This window comes from Lissotriton vulgaris, chromosome 5, assembly GCF_964263255.1.
Source record: "Lissotriton vulgaris chromosome 5, aLisVul1.2, whole genome shotgun sequence".
NCBI classification, from domain to species: domain Eukaryota; kingdom Metazoa; phylum Chordata; class Amphibia; order Caudata; family Salamandridae; genus Lissotriton; species Lissotriton vulgaris.
In genome coordinates this window covers 369,904,519-369,924,383 of record NC_141693.1, presented here as the reverse complement: position 1 = coordinate 369,924,383, position 19,865 = coordinate 369,904,519, and the positions used below count along the sequence as shown (strand labels likewise).

Genomic DNA, 19,865 nt, shown 5'->3' with positions numbered 1-19,865 from the left:
CTGAACTCCCTCATGAGAGCTCCTCCTACTCTCTTATGGTTAAGAACCATTTTACCAATGTGGTTTCCCCAGGACATCCTATCTGTAATCCGAATACCGAGGTAATCGAATTCGGCTACTTTCTCTAAGGGGATCGAGTTAAGGGTAGGAGGGCGGCCCAGTTTCTTAGGGGGATTTAGGACTAGGTATTTTGTTTTGTCCACGTTTATTATTAGCCCCTTTGCGGTACAGAACTCCTGGAACCGTGTCAGCAATTTCTGCAGGCCTTGTGGGGTTTTTGAAATCAGGAGCGTGTCGTCCGCAAAGAGTAGGGTGGGGATGCGGACTCCTCCGAGACAGGGGGCGTCGGCTGGTTCTTGCTGAAGATGTTTTACCACCCCGTTCACATATAGTGAGAAAAGGGTGGGAGCCAAGACACAGCCCTGTCTTACGCCCCTGGAGACTGGTATCTTCTCGGTGAGCTCTCCGTTTTTACCCCAGCGGACCTGTGCGTAGGTATGGGTATGGAGGCTAATGAGGAGGGATAAAATGTAAGGAGGTAGTCCTAACTCATAAAGTGCCCTCCAAAGCTCTTCCCGGGGGACCAGGTCAAAGGCAGTCTTCAGGTCTATAAAGGCCAAGTAAAGACTACCCTTGCCTAGTTCCACCACCTTCCACCCCAATAGTGCCAGCCTAAACACCTGCTCAATTGTCCCCATACCAGCCCGAAAACCTGCCTGGAAGTCTGATAAGATTTTGTTCTCCTCCACCCAGTGGAGAATCCTTCCAAGGATAGCTTTACCAGCTATCTTTTGGGTGGAGTCTATCAGACTTATAGGGCGGTAATTCCCCGGTGTTTCCCTACACCCTTTTTTGTAGATCGGGACCACCACTGCCCCTTTCCAGGATTCTGGCACTGCCCCTCCCATCATGATATCATTTAAAAGAGCTGCTATAACCCTCGCCCACTCCGCAGGGAAAGCTCTCATAAGGTCCCCCGGAAGGCCATCCGGGCCCGCTGCCTTACGGGGCGCTACCCAGCCTATAACCCCCTCAATCTCGAGGGGATTGAAGAGGTCATAGGCATGAGGTTCAATTTCACGTATAAGGTCGAATCCCTCGTTCAGTTCCCCGTTAGGAGGGAGGTATAGGGCCCCAAAGTGTTTTACCCAGTTTTGGGGCGGGATGTTACAGGGTCTCACAAGTGCATCGGGTTTATTACGTGTGCTTATGAGATTCCAGAAGGCCCTTGAATCCCTGATTTTACTAGCCTGGAGCAGGTCGTCCCAAAATTTTTCTTCCCACTCCCTTCTAGCAAGTTTAAGGGATTTGTTATAGGCCTTCCTTGCTTCCTGTATCACACTTTGGGACTTAAGTTTTACCGCCTCAACTAGCCTTGTCTTGTGGGCCCTACAAGTTTGGGTGTACCAACCCTCTCCTGTTTTTTTAAGAACTTTATTACCCGACTTGTTTGGGTGCATAGTGAACACGTTGGTTAAAGCTTCTACCAGGGAGACGAAAAGCCCACTAGCTCTACCCACCCCTTCCAGGGAGGTTCCGAGGGTTGTTACTGCTTGGTTTAAGAGGGATTGAATTTCCCCTACCTTTGCCTCGGATAAGACCAGTCTCGCCCATTTTATTCGCCTACCACAGGGGGAGACTTCAGACTCATCCGGGGGTACGGCTACCTGGGTAACATTGTCCCTTTTTAAACTGCACCACCACTGAGCCATGGTTAGGGAGAGTGGATTGTGGTCACTTTCGGATGATGGAACCACCTGCATATCCCTTACCCAAGGCCATAAGAGTACATCTATTAATAGATAATCTAGCCTAGAGGTGTGACCTGGCCTATTGTATGTGTGGGCACCCCCCCTATCCGAGGGTGTCCTCCCATTAACTGCCCTTAAGTTGAATTCGAGGCTCAGTGAATATAACTGGAGCGCCTCTTCTGTCCACCTTCTGATTGGTGGGATTTCTAGTACCGGTATCCCCATCCTGGAGTCCTCCTCATCCTAATCGAGGGAAACGTCCGAGCCCAAGGGCTCGAACGTACAGTTCATGTCACCTGCAACCACAGTACGTGTTTTGTGGGGGGTATTATTTAGCAAGGTCTCAAGGAGAGATATTACCGGGGACTTTCTCCCACCCTTGGTTCCCCGGGCATAGACATTATAAACATTTAAGACAGTTCTTCCCCTTTGGTCTCTTAGGGTTATGTTTTGGATGTCCGGGGAACCTGTAGGGAGCTCCACTACCCTACAGTCTAAAGAAGCCGCAACCCAGATAAGAAGGCCGCCCGAAGGTCGCCCTCTCCCTGTTTCCGAGACTTGTGCGGGGGCGGAGTAGGAAGAAAATCCCACCCTGTGGACTGGGACCCGGCTCCAAGTTTCTTGGAAAAGGCACACGGAATGCTCATCCACCCAGGCTGTAACTTCCGGCAGGGCAAGTTTCCTTGCAATCCCTGCGACATTCCAGCTGAAAACCTTAAAGACTAGGTCCGTCACAGCTGGATTGCCGTTGGGAGCTATACTGCCCCTATCTGTGGACCTCCTCGGAGACATCTGGAGAAGTGGGGGACCTTTTGGGGAGGCGGAGGAAACTTCTATTTCATTTATGGGGTTTGTTTGAGTGAGTGGTACTCCTGCTGGCTCTACTCTGCTACCAGTTTCCAGTCAATGAGACCCCGATGTCCACAATTGGTTCTCCCTGGTACCCCCCGAGACCCCAGCCCAGTTTTGAGTTAAAAAAGGGGAACAAAAACTTGCTTCAATTGGGCTAACAATTTGCCTGGGGTAAAAATAAGAAAGATCTACCACCTTAACCCCCGGGGCCCCCATATTCTTAATAGGGGTACAAATCGATGGGACTACTCTTGGGTCTTGGAAGTTTATAATTATGCAATCCCCCTCCTGTGTTTTTCTCCCCTGTCCTACCCAACCCACTCTTCGGACACTTAGAATAATACCATCCACACCCAACGGGATTGGCTTGTTTGCCTTCAGCCAATGAATACACTTATTCTTAAGTGACGAATGATTTTCCACCTGGCCATCCTTTAAAGGAGGCACGTTAACCATGACAGCAACGTAAGGTTGGCAGTCCGGAGGGAGATTTACTGGTGGGATCCGTCGCACTGGATTACTGAGGACCGTTGGGGGGGTAATGGGGGCAGTAGGTTGGGATACAGGCCTAGGGGCTTTCCCTGTCGCTTGCCCTTGTGGTATGCTTCGCGCCCCTCGTATTTGGGAGTCTTCCGTTTTATCACTAACTGACTGTGTCTGCTTTTGTACAAGCGGCTTAATCTTATTTTTGTCAGGCTCTGAGTTTGTTGGTTGTCCCTTGTGGTTTTGCCCTGGTTTGGGGAGGGGAGGGGATTTAAGAGCTGGACTTGGAGGCTTATTAGGGACAACTTTTTTTTGACCTACTGGTGGCTTATGGTCTCTCTGAGCTGGTAAATCGATCCCCTTTGCGCCCAGGTCCTTATTTTCAGTCACTCTGGTTATATGCTTAATAGTAGTCTTGAGTGAGTGAAACCCATCAAGGGTTGATTGCTCTAATTTATCAATCCTCTCTCCTAAACCCGTGACTTGCAATAGTAGCGGTTTCAAAACACTGTATACCTTCTCAAGAATGTTTTCCACCGTTACTAAGTCAGCGAGCTTAGGGGCATTAGCAATGATATCGTCTGGGAACAGCCCATTGGAAGAGATCTGGACATCCCGGTCTATATCACTTTCATTCTCTATAGGCGTACCCCTAGTGTGTCTTGCACCTACTCCAGAGCTATTTTTTGCTCTTTGGTAAAGAGCGGCTTGTCTCACTAGTCTACCCTTTTTGCGTTTCCGTAATTTTTTGCTTAAAGGCCTATTCTCCTGCCTATTGTCAGGGGTTTGAATGGTGGGGGACACCCTAACTGACTCCCCTTCAGATATAACTATGGAGGGAGGAAGCCGGAATGGGGACTCAGGATTACTAATTGCTTCGCTTGGGAGATTGGGTGATAATGGAGTAGACAACCTACTGAGAAAGCCATCTTCTACACACACTGCGGGGAGAAGAGCGGCCAGATTTTCCAGCCTATCTATATTTTGCTCTATGCCAGCCAACTGTGGAGGGTCTGAGAAAACACCAGGCACACACGGTGGGGAAACATCCTGGACCCGGATACCGGTCGGTGTAAGCGACTGGGCAACAACCCCCAAAGATGAACGTCTTGAGGGGAGGTAAACCTCGGATAAACGTCGCTCCGACATGGCAATTTCCTTCTCGATCACTGCCGCCACCCTGGTGATGAACCGGTCCATTGTTCCTATGACAGGGCTCGCGGCATTTGTACCTTTTTCAATTTCACTCCTAAGGGGTTTCCCAGATCGAGTAGACATGGTTTAGTGCGAACACACCAGGCGATTGTACTCACTTTTAGCGAAAGCAAAGGGACGTGGCCCAGCCCAGCCTTGACAGCCCCTGACTGCCACAGACTGCCCGCCCTTTGCTCGGGCTTCGCTCGGCGTCCCGCTCGCGTCCCGCTCGCGTCCCGCTGAGCGACAGGCTGTTTGTTATGTAGTGGGCGTTGCAGGCGGGGGGCGTGTCTCAAGGTGGGCGCGTCCGCTCTCAGGGCAGGGGAAGCAGGGACTCCTGGTCTACTGAGTCCCTGCGAGCGCCTGCTAGTTGGTCCTTCCTGGCGCCTCCCAGTCCTGGCGTGCAGCCCTCACCTCTCCCTCCTCCGAGCCTCCAAGCCGCGAAGCGGCACCCGCGGAGCGGGTGCGGCGAGAGGCAGCGGCAGAACAAGCGGAACAGGCACACCCCGGCAAGAGGCCAAAATCCAGCGCAGGGTCGGCAGCAACCTTCCAAAGCACAGTCCAGGTGGGTCCCAGCGGCTTGTGGGAACACGCGCCTTTTCACCTGGTCAGGCGGGGGGCGTGTCTCAAGGTGGGCGCGTCCGCTCTCAGGGCAGGGGAAGCAGGGACTCCTGGTCTACTGAGTCCCTGCGAGCGCCTGCTAGTTGGTCCTTCCTGGCGCCTCCCAGTCCTGGCGTGCAGCCCTCACCTCTCCCTCCTCCGAGCCTCCAAGCCGCGAAGCGGCACCCGCGGAGCGGGTGCGGCGAGAGGCAGCGGCAGAACAAGCGGAACAGGCACACCCCGGCAAGAGGCCAAAATCCAGCGCAGGGTCGGCAGCAACCTTCCAAAGCACAGTCCAGGTGGGTCCCCATTGGAGATTATGAAAGTTGATTAGTCATAAAAAATGTTTTTGGGAAGAACCAAACAGGCAGGTGTTCGTAGTGTGTGGTGTGCCCAAATATCATTTTAATGAGACTTGGGGCTACAGCTGGGAATGAAAAATAAACAAGACTTCGCGAAGACACAATAAGGCAGAATGTCACACTCAATTGTGATGGTCTATTCTCCTCCTCTTTCCAGCTGCACACGTTTTTTCTGGACTGATTAACAGAGGACTTCCGTTTTCTTTGAAGCCTCACCAGGGGCAAGCACAATTTCACATGAGGACACCCCCGGACTAGCTCCCTTACCAATTAATTGGAGGATGAAACTGTCTTGGCATATTATGATTCTTGTTAAAGTTACCAGCTCATTGCTTAACACAGTTCTGAACCTAGTTGCTAAAAATGTGTTCCCATTATTTTTATGGTTATTTTATTTGCTCTCCAAGTGTTGCTCAAATGTGAATTTACCTTGAAAACACAAAATGTTTCTTCAACAGTGATTAGATTTCGTTTTTGCACATACATGTATCATTGCATACATCGAGTTTTTGAATATTAACACAAGTAACAGGGTATGTGCATAAATAGCATTCCAAATAATTCTCAATTGTCTGCAGACTGAAAACTTGTCAGTGGAATCTTCCTATGAAGTCATCCTAGTCATTGCCAGCAGGAAGGAAAATCACTTGTAAGCTCCCACAATACAAAGTTAACAGAAAATCTTGTCCTCATAAGTCAGTTATCGAGTTATGTATTGCCCTTCGATGTTAGCATGTTTTTGTAGAAGAAGCTCTTATTGTCCCAAACCAAGATGATTAACAGTTCTTCTGCATTAGTTAGTGCACGGTTCTCTATGCAGTGCAACTACTAGTTTTTCTCCCAGTACACCTATTCAAAGGGTGCAAACCTTTTATCACATCACTAGGCCCTTTGCAACTAAGCTATTTATGGAACATGCTCTAATGTATGTTCTCTGCTGCAACATACTCTGCACCTACCCCCAGTTAAATTATTTCAAGTCTAATCTTCTTCCTTACCTGCATATGACATGGCATGTAGGATCTAGTCCTATATTAGCGCTCAATCTGATTTTCTCACGTTCTTCTTTTCTTCAGTTTGTAGTATCATGCTTACCTGATGGATACTTCTAACAGTAAATTCCTCACCTTTTGAATACTCCCCAGGCATCAGTCTGGATCTGAAACTTTTCAACATACCCTTGAGTACTGACTGGTGTTGTGCAGCGTGGCAGCAATGTTGTTCCGCTCCAGAAGTGACGTGCAGGGGCGCATAGAAGTGCCAATCATGTGCACGGACTTCACTTACTTTCTTTAACCGCCAACTGACGTGGATCCGGGGCTATCCTTCAACTCTTACCAAGACCGTTCTTTCTAAATTTATCACTGAATCAACACTAGTGTTCAAGGGCATAGTAACCCTAGAACCACAGGTTTAAGCCTTGTTGGACTTTGGTAACCAAATATCTGTGACATATCCCTATGAGGTATGTTTTTTGATGCTTAGGTCAGAAGATAGCTCCAAGGCATGCAATAACTAGGCCCAGATGAACCCAACGGCTATTTGCGATAGTAAGGTGGAACTTTACATTGCCAAACCCCAAAAGACTCCACACCATGACCAGTCAAGAGTAAGGTCCATTTCCTGCACTCAAAGTTGTTCCTGCTGCAGATCTTTGTCATTGTCAAAGTCATTGGGCAAGTCAGAAATGAAGCACAAGTCGTCCACCTGGGACTCAGCCCACTATCTCCACTCTTGAACTCGTTGGAAGGTATGAGAGTGTAAACTTGCATCTCTGTCTTGCCCTTGAAACTCAATCTCCTTGGGAGCAAAATCTGACACTTATCCAGATGTAACCCAAATTTTCTAGGGCCTTTGACGACAACTCTGCAGATAGTGGACCTTCATGAGTTCATGCTGCACCTCTCTGGCACCCTAACGGCTACCTCTGGGGCCCAAGGAAGAACAAGGACCTCAAAATGGAATCCCATCAGCTGGTCTGTCCTAAGCACCAGCTGGAAGCTCCAAGCCCTCTACTTGTTCAGCACAGGCTTTGTTCCCGGTACCACATCTTGCACTGGATCCCTGTTCATTGACGCCTCAGAAGGAGGAGGCACAACCAGGTGCCGACTCGGAGCCAAGCCTGACTCAGCCGAGGCAGTAGCCAAATCTTCCGGAGAGCAGACTTTTGGCAACTAATTGGTCAGTGACATGTTATCTTTACCTCAAAGGAGGGCTTAGGTTCTCTGCTTACTTTTTAGGACAGATTTAGACAACTATCAATATGATGTTGGGTACGATCTAGTGCCTCACTATACTGACATTAACTGGTACAACGAACTACAAGATGCAGTGATCTGGACACTTACGCAGATGCTGGCTTGGTCTCACCCACTGTGCCTGCCACTGAGGAAAGTGCTCCTTCAATATGGTGAAGCGGGTTGCCACAAAACACCTTTGCCTCCAGTTGCCCATCATGGAGTTGAGAACCAGTGTTCTCACCAAGGCTTGGGAAGACACACACAGATCCCTTTCTGCCTTTTATTGTGGCCCTGACGGATACCCTGCTTGGGGCATGAGCAAAGCCATTTTCCAGGCCTCCAATAAACCAGCAAATTGCTCAGAGCCATCGCCCTGCTACATGTTACCCAACTTTCTGAACACAGCATACAATGCTGTAAAGTCTGGTGGTTCAGGCATCCACCAGTAGTATAAACTCGAACGCTTTTCCCACCACTCCACCTGACCTTGAATCCAAGTGCATCAAAACCTTTGGCAAGCACATGTTCTCATCCACTAGCTTTGCTCTCTGCTGTGTCAGTGCCAGCAACTCCATTGCCCAGGTGTTGCCTGCTGTTTCCTAAGAATTGCGCTCTTCTCTCACGCAGGCCATCCAAGGTGTGAGGAAGTGCCATCTTTCTTGCATGGTATGCCCCCACTTTTTGCTGAATTGCTGATGTACTTTAACTGAGTGTGCCGTGGGCTTCTGCCACTCAGGTACCCAGGACCTGTGTTTCTTCTCTAAAACTGTATTGAAACCTAAACCCAATTGGCATATCTGGCCACGTGTCAGCCCCTGGTAAATGGTACCCTAGGTACCCAGGGCACTGTGACCAGAGAAGACCCCTAAGGGCTGCAGCACTTATTGTGCCCTCCTTAGGGGCCCTGTACCCTGACACACACACACACTGCCTTTGCAGGCTGAATGTCTTGATGCAGAACAAAACAGAGTCGGCATGGCACACATCCCTGTGTGCCATGCCCACAACATACTGCCCTGGCAAACCTCAGTCACACCTCTAGCTGGGTGCCCTATGCCAGTGGTGTGGGTACAGGTGCATGAGCCCTGTACCCCTACTGTACCCAGGTTCATTCCTGGGCACTGTAAGTGCAGTGCTGCCACTAAGAGTATATGGTGCTGGGAAGTCGTCACCACAAACTCCACAGCACCATGATGGCTACACTGAAGACTGGGAAGTTTGGTATCAAACTTCTCAGCACATTAAATCCACACTGATGCCAGTGTGGGATGTAATGTACAATACACGACAGAGTGCAACTTAGAGTTGCCCCCTGAAACTAAACCACAACCTGTGTCCTGACTGAGAGGCTGCCTAGGCTGCCACCTAGCAGACATGTTGCTGGACCCCTGGGAAGAGAGCCATCCGCTCTCGTGGGCCTGCAACAATGCACATCCTGCAACGAGGTGCTAGGCCTCCGCCCCCAGGATGGGCAGGGGGAGCTCCAAAGGAATGGTGCCTTTGTGAGCTTCTCCTGGCCACTTGCTGTACTCCGCAACAGGCCCCCACCAGTTCTGATCCCACTCTGGCGGGAAGACAGGTGGGAAAACCTAAGTGAGAAAAGGAGGTGTGCCAGCCTCTGTCAACCCCACCGCTCAGGTGCGGTAGGCAAGGTGAAGCACAACTCCGGACCCTCGCCAGCTTGAGGATGAGGAGCCCTACACAATCAGAGACAGGCTCCTGCCTCCTCCCACTGGAGAGTGGCAGGATTGGGGGTGTACTTACCCCAGGGAAGGGACCCATTGGTCTCTGACCTTCCCCTACCTGTAACGCCCCTAAATTTAGTATTTAGGGGAACCCTGAGCTTCCTTCCTCAGATCCCGATTCCGGAACAAGAAGAAAGACCTGCTGTGCAGCTGCTAACAAGAAGACAACACAAACTGACTTGGCCCCAGCCCTACAGGCATGTCTACCCTCAAACCTGCTCCTGTTAAATCCCAGCGCCTCCTGTGATCAGCAACCTCGAAAACCCCGGAGGACCTGACTGCTCATCTAAAGACTGGGACTCCCACGAGCAGTGGTTCTGCTCAAACAGCAGCAACCCTTGGTGCCAGTCAGGACTTGTGAATCCAGCACCCGCCGAGCCCAGCTGTGAACAAAGACCACGAGGACGCCCCCCCCCCAGTGATTGTGACCTCGAATTCAACGCTTAAGGACCCTCATTGACGCTCCTGACGATACCTGCAGCCTCACAACCAGGGACCCCGTCCAACCGCGACCAGCTGAGGGTAAGATTTCCAGACACCAAAAGACACCTTTGCACCCGGCGCCCCACGGCCCCCTGTGCCCAACTCCTGGGTGGTTACCTAACCTACAGCTTCCCAACTTACCTCTTGAAGCGATGGTCGCACCTGAAGAATCTCCGTCCCCAAGCTTGCAGCCTTTGTTCGTCTTGCAGCTTTCCCATTGAAATACATTGGGCGCCCGACGGCCCAAAAGCACCCTGCACCCAGCCACCCGAGTGCCCCTGGAGGTGCAGCATCTGTCCTATTCTACTTCCCCACTTGCCCTGTGTGAGTGACCAGGAGCCCAACGCCCACAGCCGCGTGGCCTACCTGCTAGCAGCCACCAACCAAAGGTCCCCTGCCCACCATAGGCCAACATTGGACCTACTCACTCTGCACCCGGCTGCCCCTGTGCTGCTGAGGGTGTAACAACTGTACCTACCTAACCCGGGGAGACCCCTGAGTCTTACCCCAGAACCGTAACTCTGCCAGACGAGTACTTACCAAAGATCGATAACATGATTTTCTCCATAGGGTAACATTGGCTGGTTTTCACTTGAAAATTCTTCTAAGTGTCGAGTTTCCCTAAAAATCATCCGATAAACGAAATTACTCACCTGTTACCAGGAGAGATCCCAGTGCTGGATCTTTGTACCCAGCACTGACCCTAAAAAGTAATTACAACTCCGATAACCTGATTTTCTCCCATAGGATAACATTGCCTGGTTTTTACCAGAAATTCTTCTTAGTGTCGATTTCTGAAACATACAAATGTTCATTAAAAATCGCCTGTGTAACAAAAAATGATTTATTTTAACTTTTTACAGGAGATGCACCAGGGCTGAATCCAGGATCCAGCCCTGAGTAAGAAAAAGCTATGCAAAGTAATTGATATTGCCTTTTACTTAAAATTCCCATTGAGATCAATGTTATTTTTGTGTTAAGTTTATGTTGCATATTGCAACAACTGTATCTATTGCATTCAAAAGAATATTGCTTATTGAAACTGAAAGTATTCAATTCCAACATCTCATTCTGAGAAAGTATTTTTTTATCTACTTGAGGTTCTAAAATAAAACTATATATTTTTATATACAAAACAATTGGCCTAGAGTTCAGTTCTTGAATGTGTGAGACCATTTGCTGACTGAGTGTGTACAACAAATGCTTTACACTCTCCTCTGATACTGCCTTACTGCTCGGCCAAGCTACCACTTTAGAGAGTAAGGCTATATTTAACTTTAGCCTCTGCCAAGCCTCTGGGGACTGTGGACTCTGTGCACACTGTACCTTACTTTGGAACAGTATATACAGAGCCACTTTCTTACACAAGGCGGTCACGATGCAGCACAATTTGACAATTTGATGCAGGCTGGACACTAAAGACTGTCTTGGCTGAGCAATAGTTAACAGTGGGCTCTCTCTCATCAACGTGCCCTTAGATGGCGTTTGCCTTTTTGGCGATTAAGCAGATTCGACCCTCGAGCAATTTAAGAGACCAAGGCCGTGGCTCGCTCTTTGGGCCTGCCAGCCCCAACACAAAAATGTCGCCATTAGCTTAGCTTCCTCTTTGGCTATACTCTGGGCTACCAGTACTATTCACACCAGCCTATGCAACATGTACAACGGTCTCCACCACCAGATCATATTCTTATCAAAATCTGCTATGCAGGGGAGGAGCTACGCTAGCAAGCAAGATGGCCGCATAAGCTCCCGGCTCCGCCGACCTCCGCCAACAGCTCGTATATCCTGCAAGTTATCCTGATTTCACACCGGACTCCCGTATATATGTGGAGTGACTGACTCTGAAGGCGCAATCCTGAACTTTTTATCATACCGGGTGACACAGATACGCCGTGTTTCATTCTCGGCCTACCCCGGAGCTGAAGCCGGGGCCTCGCTTTCCAACCCATCCGGGCTGGAATTGAACAGCATCGGCTGTGAACCTTGGGCTTTGTCCGGTCTCCCGAACGGAGATATAATCTTCCTGTTTTTAACGGTGATTTCGTATCCTGCCTGCAACACACACGCTACGGCGTGACACATCGTTTGCTGCGGCCCCGTATCCGACGCCTGGAGACACAGTAAGCTTGTCGGGAGGGTGCGCACGGGAGCCATGATCAGCGGCGAAGGAGTAACATCGTGAGGTGAGAGCGCCCGTTTTTGGTGTCCGCTCCAGATTTGCTTGTTACCCCGGAGAAGCCGGCCTCCGGGGTTTACATCCTGATCTGTTTCTTGCGAGAGGAGATGGAGGGGACAAAAGACACGCCACCGCTGCACGCCGCAATGGCGGCCATTAGAGCGCTCCACTCACAGATCATAGTCCACTACCAGGCACTGTCTGTAACAATGGACAATCTTTGCCAGAGACCGGACAGCAGCTTTTTGCCATCATCGCAGCCAGTGGTGCCCCAACGGAACATCGTATATCCAACTTCGAGGTCCCTGTGCAGAAGCCGGATCCCTTTGGCGCTGCAGATTCCTATAAGACAGATCATGCGCCCGTGAACATTCTGAGCGTTCCCTGCTTGAGCCCTATCTCGCCGAATATCACTATGGACAACCTTGACTGCCTTAACAAGATCACCTGTGACTATTGGAGAGTTTTATCATCCTTCCACGCTTTTCCTCGCTTGCTTTGTGTAGATCGTGAACTTTTATCCTTTACTTGGCTTGTTCGTACTGACTTGAACTTTCATGAAAGCTTCACCTCTCTCATTGTTGCTGTGGCCTGGGTTATAAGTGCTCCAGTGAACATTCGTACTGGCCAGGGTTAACTTGTGGGGCTTTTCAGGATACGGGACAATAATTTTATCTGCTGCTGGGATTGTGACCTGTGAACTGCGGGAGTCGGGTGGTATGTTTGGTACTTCCCCGGATTGATTGTGTATTTCGCTGCATTTTATATTGAACTTGTTTCCGGGGGGTCGCATCTGGTGGGGGGTTGGGGAGTCCGGGAGTGTGTTTTTTGTTTCTCCTTCTCCGCTGCTTTCTTCTTTTAGGGACGCTTCTGGGCGACAGGCACGCTGCTAGTGGGTTAGGCCGTAGCCATTGCAGGGGTGCAGGGTGGGGGGTGCGTGGGGGGTTTATTTTGCCTTTGCTGTGTTCTATGGCCCCTTTTCTTTTTTCTTTTTTCTCGCAGGGTCCTGTAGCGATAACTTTCGGTTTCATCCTGAAGTATATGAGGGGGCGGGGTCTGGGGTGGGTGGCTATGATGATAGATAGGTAGCTTTGTTCTTTACCCTTAGTGAACTTATTAGCGCTTGCATTTTTACTGTTGGTCTATTTTGATCCACGACTACCTTTTAACACCTATCCGCATTTTTATACCTCCGAGTGTGTAGCTCCGGATATCCTGTATCTTCTTCTTTATCTCGTTTTTTTTGGGCGGGGAGGGTTAAATATAAAATGAAACCTTATGCATATCCTTAATTCGAAATTTTTTCAATACATTGTCTATCCTTTACCGCTGCCGGACCCATGGGTTGTCGGCTGAAGAGCTGTGTTATTGGCATTACTGATCCGTGTTGCACACATGTGGTACCGGCCCCTGTCGTTGCAGGGCTACTTTTGTATCTTGTGTTGAACGATATAATAAAGGTTTTCAAAAAAAAAAAATCTGCTATGCATTTTCCAAAAAACAACCCCCTGACGCTAAGTGTCCTCATTCCACCACAGCAAAGGCTGCAACCTCTGTTTGGCATGCAGAGTTGTAGTCCTGCACATCTTCCAGGCATCAGCGTGAGCATCTCTGCACACTTTTACCAAGCATTACCCGCCTGGACAGTCCCGTCCATAGAGATGGACACTTTGCCCGTTTGGTCCCGAAGTACTTTTTAGTATGAAATTGTTTTGCAGATCCACCTCTGGGGAGGTATTGCTTGGATACCTATTCTTATGTACGGAATATGCGGCTAGAAGTCTCTATCAGATAAACAAGTTACTTACCTCCGGTAATGCCTTATCTGGTAGAGACTCTATCTAGCTGTAGGTTCCTTACCGACCCACCCATCCTCCTTGCTCTGCTAACAGATTTCTAGGGACAGTGTGGTTTCCCTTTTAGGGCTGTAGTTTTCCACACAACTGGCCCATGGTCTTTGTGGCTCCGTGCTTCTGGTGTGAATTTATTTTCGCAATTTTCCATGTCCGCGCATAGTTGTGGCGCCTATATAAGCACCAGGCATGTCGCTCCTGGCACGGACGCCGCCATGCAGTTCCAAATGACTTCATCTACCGGCGCGCAGTGGTACTGCTCAAGAGAAATTTCCATATCGAGTCTGACGCCTAGTGATAAATCTAAGGAAAAGAATAGGTGGCTAGATGGTCTTTACCAGCTAAGACGTTACGTAAGGTAAGTAATTTGTTAATTTATGAGTAGACATTTCCTTTAAAATCATCAGTCTCCTAGCCATGTACATCTTATCAACAGCTTTTATTCTGACAGCTTTTGATGTCTAGGCAAGTCGCAGCATGGCTCGTCATGGTCAGTTTGTGCCCATATGCATCTTTAAGGCCATTGGGGAGAAAGAAAGAAAGAAAGGTAAATGTTTAATGGATTTCATGAAGAGCAGATCTCAATCACCTTCAGTGTTAAGGAAAAATTCTAGTTCAAAAAACACTTTCCTTAGAAATTCCTCCTAAAAAATCTGAGACCATAATTTCTTTTCAATCCATGCGATTAAACGCAGAAGAGCGACTGTTCTACTCCTCACAACATTGCTTAGTGGTGCTGGCTTCATATTCACCTGAAGTGGTGTATGCCCTTGTAGCTCCTTAACATCCGTCCAAGTCTATTTATTCTGATAGATACTTCCAACCGCAGATTCTTCACTGTTAATATTCTACCAGTTGTCAGATTGGATGTAGAAACTGAAATGCAGTACTCCTGTGCACCAGTAGGTGGCATTGTGCGGATCCGACCCGCTGTTGTTCCTCTCCGAAAATGACGAGTGGGACTGCATATAAGCACCACCAAGCAGGGTTGGATTGAGATTAAAAATCGTCCCGGGCACGCATAAAAAAATCGGCCCACATTAGCATAATGCCTTCCCTCAAATCGCTGCTTCAGCGTAATTTTACATAAAAAGGGTGGGGTTTGGGGGAATGCACGCATCAGTTTACACTAATGAAACACACCTGAAAACAAGTGAGGCCACTTCTGCTCAGGCTCCCTGCCCCGCTCAGTATGCCTACATTAATGGGAGGCCCAGCGAGAGAAAAGGGGTGACACCTCTGTTGCTGCTATACGGGATATAATGAGCACCCATCTCCCTCCAGAAAGGCCACTCAGACACCCATTGGGCCGCTGGCGGGATAGTCGAACAACAGAGACACCGCTCAAATCAGCCCCCAGGCTGCTCAAAACTCGGACCCCGGCCCCTCGGGCATTGCCCGAATGCCCCCGTTACCAATCCGACGCTACCACCAAGGCGTGCTGATGTCGGTTTTATCTTCTTCACATTCAAATGTGGATGCAGAGCTCTTCCCCTCTCTTCTCTACGTGGGCTTTTCCGAAATTCTTTTTTTTCTTCACCTCCCAAAACGAAAGATTTTAAACAAAGGTGTCAAACAGACCCTTATGAGTTATACTTGCGGATGAACCTTAAGGTCATACAGGACAGTAAGGTGAAACTCTACTAAGTCAAACATTGGAAGACACCATCCCATTAGCAATCAAAGTCAAAAGGAAGGTCTGATTCCCACAGTTAAAGTTTAAGACAGCCTCTTTGGCAAAACTGTGTTCTGGGCCCCCGGACAAGAGGCAGGAAGCTTGTTGCCACAGACTAGCACCAGGTAATCCTGACTTTCTCACTCAACAACTGGTGCCAGAGAATCTGGTGGTATAGGTGTTCTCCAGCAGTTTGAACTCCAACGCTTTTCCTACGACCCCTACTGCCCAGGAATACAGACGCATTGAGACTCTTGCCAATCAATTGTTCTCTTCTGCCGGCCTTGCATTAGCTTCTGCCGGTGCCCGCTGCCTTTTAGGTTGCTTGCGCCATGCACTGTGGGATATGGTAGGTCAAATCCTGTCAGCAGTTCCAGAGGACCTACAGGTGTCATTAGTCCAAAGTATACAGAACTGCTGAGTTGTGGCAAAATTTGTTATTAGATCTGATGTGGATTCAACTAACTGCTTGGGTCGGGCAAAAAGCACAAATGCGGTGCTTCGACACCTCTCCTGGATGAAGTCTAAGGGTTTCTTGGGTAATATCCAGGCATACTTAAATGAACATGCCATTTAATGGCTTCTTGTCCCTTTGGTGAGAAAGCTAATTTGACCCTGGAACACTCTTGGGACCGTCTGTCCCTACCAGGCATTTTCCACAAGAGTATCATACCTTTTGTGGATATGCCAGGAGTTTTCAGTATCACCAGCACCAGGCCTTGTCGTGGGCACAACAGCCTTCTCCCTAATTTCCAGGAGTGGGTAGAACCCTGGCTCAATGTTTCGCCAACTCCAGAAACATGCAATGTCAGCACTTACTAATGCACACTTGTGTTTCCAAAGTAGGGCTTGTTCTGACACAATTTCTGTGTGGAATGGAGTTCAGGACTCCTGTATGTCTTCCCACCACTACCTCTTCTGCCAAATGGTTCTGAAGACAATCAGTAATGACCGGGCCCAAGTCATCCTTATGGCACCAGTGTGGTACCCAGAACTCCTGATCATTGGCGTATATCCACCGATCAAGCTATATCTTCAAGAGGAACATCTTTCTCAGCAGCAGGCCAAGATTCTGCACCGGGCAAGCACACTTTACATCTCAATGCTCCGACGTTTAATGGCAACAATTAATTTCCTTTAGCCTACTCCCAAAGGTCGTTGATGTAATGCTGATGATGAGGCATCCTTATACTATGTCTGTGTCCTCCTGTTCCTGAGACAAATATGTTGATTGTTTCCGCATCTGACAAATTTACCCTTTACAGGCAAAGTTGTCTGAAGTTTTGCTGTTTATGCCTCGCCCAGCAAGGTATTGCTTTGGGCACTATTTAAGGCTACTTATCTGTTCATTCAGCACTCTTGTGGTTGCTGGATCAACTTTTGTTATTTAAATCACCAGCTGTGATAAGGTTTTTCAAAGGTTTGCAACACTTGTTCCGACCAAAACCTTTTGCAATGCTTCTATGGGACTTAAACCTAGTTCTCACTTTCTTGATGCATACCCTTTTTGAGCCTTTGTACAGTTGTCTCTTTGAGACTCATGACCTAACAGACCGTCTTTCTCATTGCCATAAAATCAGCTAGACGTGTGAGGGAACATCAAGCTCTCTGTGTAAATCCACCTTACACCACCCTCTTCCCAGTTATGAGGACTCGGGCTTCCTTTATGCTTTAAGTGGTCACTCCTTTTCATATTGTTCAGGGTATTCTACTGCCGTCATTCTTTGCGCCACCTTATCCATCTAAGTAGGAAGCATGACTCTATTGCTTGGATTGTAAGAGCATTGAGCTTCTATATAGATTTTACCGAGTAACATCAGGAGGTTGATCAGCTCTTTTTTGGCTTTTCCAGTGCAAAGAAGGGTAAGGCAGTTCAAATGTGCACCAGGATTGTTCTCTGCATAAGGATCTGCTGTACACTGGCTGAGAATCAGCCTCCAGAAGGCTTATGGACTCATTTCACCCAGGCTAAGGCTGCTATCTCTGCTCTACCTTGCGGAGTGCCTGTCCTAACCATCTGTCAGGCAGCCACATGGACTTCAGTACACACCTTCACGAAGTACTACTGCCTCAACAGTAAGGTCCGTCAAATGGAACATTTTTCCCACTCTGTCCTGCAGGACATTTTGGTCTGAACCAGTTCACAGGCTCACCACCTTGGGATGTACTGCTTTGGTATCCGTTCACAAGATGAGGAATCTGCGGTTAAAAGTATCCATCAGAAGATAAGTTACTTACCTTCGGTAACAATTTTTCTAGTGGATACTCAAACTGTAGATTCCTCACTGACACTCCCAGCCTGTGAGCTGAACTCTTTTCCATCTAAATAATGTACCCAACCTAGAGATCTGCACACTCATACCAATTTGCCGATGGGCTCTTCTGATAGCATGGGCAGCCTAGGAAACAACTGCTATGAGGACTTGTCTAGTTTATATGCTGCTCTGCAAGTCCCTTCCTGAGTGGAGCAATGTTGGCGCTTAGCCGCAGGAAGCCACCTACTGATTTGCAGAGCTACTGTTTAGAAATTTCATGATCCAGTGTGATGCCTGAGCGAGCATTCACAAGGTGAAGAATCTGCAGTTAGAGTTTCCACCACACTGAGACTTTACTGAGGTAAGTTGCTCTTAATAGTCATTCCAAATTAGGCTGAGTGCAATTGCCTAATGAGACTTATGATAATTAAGACAGTCTTTCTTATTGCCATCACGTCTGTGAGCCACATGACTTAAATGCCTTTTCACTGCAACCTTCCTAAACCACTTTCCTCCCAGACAAATTGGTTCTGAGGGCTCTGACTGCCTTTCTGCTAAATGTAGTATCGCCCTTTCACGTTGGTCAGCCCATCACACAGTTTGCATTTGTTGCTCTGCCACACCCCTTAAAATAGTAGGGGAGGATCCATTGGCTTGATCCTAAGAGAGCTTTGTATTTCTAAATTGCACAAGACCATTGTGTAGATGATCAGCTTTTTGTGGGTTCACATATACTAAAAAAAGCAAGAGAGAGCTCTGTCGAGGTGAATAGGTATAAGCATTAAAGTCTGCCACGAAAAGGTCATTTACAATTTAATGGGAAGGCAGATATTTTTCTTCTGACATGGTCCCCATTTCTGCAGGATGTTTCCCCCCTAATTTGCATTGATTCTTGATTATTCCTCATCAGTATCATTGCATCCCATTCTACCCCCACAATACTATACTTGGGCTTCGCCTGACTGGTCTTGTCCATGCTTTCTAGTTTCATCTTCCCTCTTCTTTACTTTCTGCTCTTCTTCACTTTATAATCCTTTCTATCGCCTATTTTCTTACCACTCTTTCTTCTCTCCCTTTCTTATATATTAGGACTGTTTATTGGTGTATTTATCACAATCAACATTTATATCTCAATATGGGTCCATGCTAGACTTGCATGTCACTGTATTTGCTATTGTATTTCAGTACTTAATTTATGGCAATAAAAATAAGTGCTACAAAAAAGTCTGCTACGCAGTGGCCAAGAAGGAAGGCCTGCAAACTCATTCCCCCAGATCCATTGCCCTACAACAACATTAGCAAGGGGGTGTCAGTCCTCAACATCTGCCAGTCTGTGACGTAAGGTGCCCGTGCACATATATATGGAATCACTACTGCCTTGACAATTCGGTCCAACAGAATGCAATTTTGCCCACTCTGTCCTACAAGACTATCTGATCTAGGCCCACTCATCAGACACTCCACGTTTAGGAGGTACTCCTATAGCAACTATTGTAAAGCAGAGGAATCTGTAGTTTGAAGTATTCCTCAGAAGAGCACCATCCCCAGTAATGAAATGGAAGTAATCTAAAGAAACTAATCTTATAAATCACTTGGTTAAACATCATCAATAATATTGCTTATGTTGTTGCAAACCATGTGTAGTCCTCTAATAAAATCAGTAATGATTCCCATGATAAAAAGATATTACCAATAATTAACTTTTCCTTGTCCATGTTCTTCGATCTTGTATGTCTGAGATTGAATAGGCTCGCCCCAAACTAGACGGTCTTAGGTCCTTTTTATTTTACCAGGAGCTTATGGAACGGATTTTCTCTGCACTTTCTCAAATCTTAATTGTTTTCATCTGAAAAACCGCTCCTAAAAAAGCCAATGTGTTTTCTGTACCTCTTCTATGTAACATCTTACCTCCTAAAATCAGCAAGGCTGCTATGTGGTCTAGTCTACATAATTTTTACAGATATAGGTTGAATGCAAGTTCTCGAGAAGCCGTCCAGTTTAACTAGGCCTTTCCCTAGAGTAACTTGTTTTACTATGCCTTCTATCTATTCTCTTAACTGCTTACCCATTATTGTCAAAGTTTCTTTGTCATCTTTCCTTTCTATGGGTAACTGGGCTGAACCCATCTGTGAATACAAAATGATTGCTGTAGTGGCTCTTAAATTATTTGTCTTTAGCATTCGTTTTTCTCTATTC

General features: G+C 47.8%; 1 protein-coding gene across 14 annotated transcripts in view; it reads left to right on the top strand.

Annotated features, from left to right (window-relative positions):
* UBR4 (ubiquitin protein ligase E3 component n-recognin 4) overlaps positions 1 to 19,865 on the top strand; it is a 1,723,360-nt gene that overhangs the window by 1,563,932 nt on the left and 139,563 nt on the right. The gene's annotated exons all lie outside the window — the stretch shown is intronic.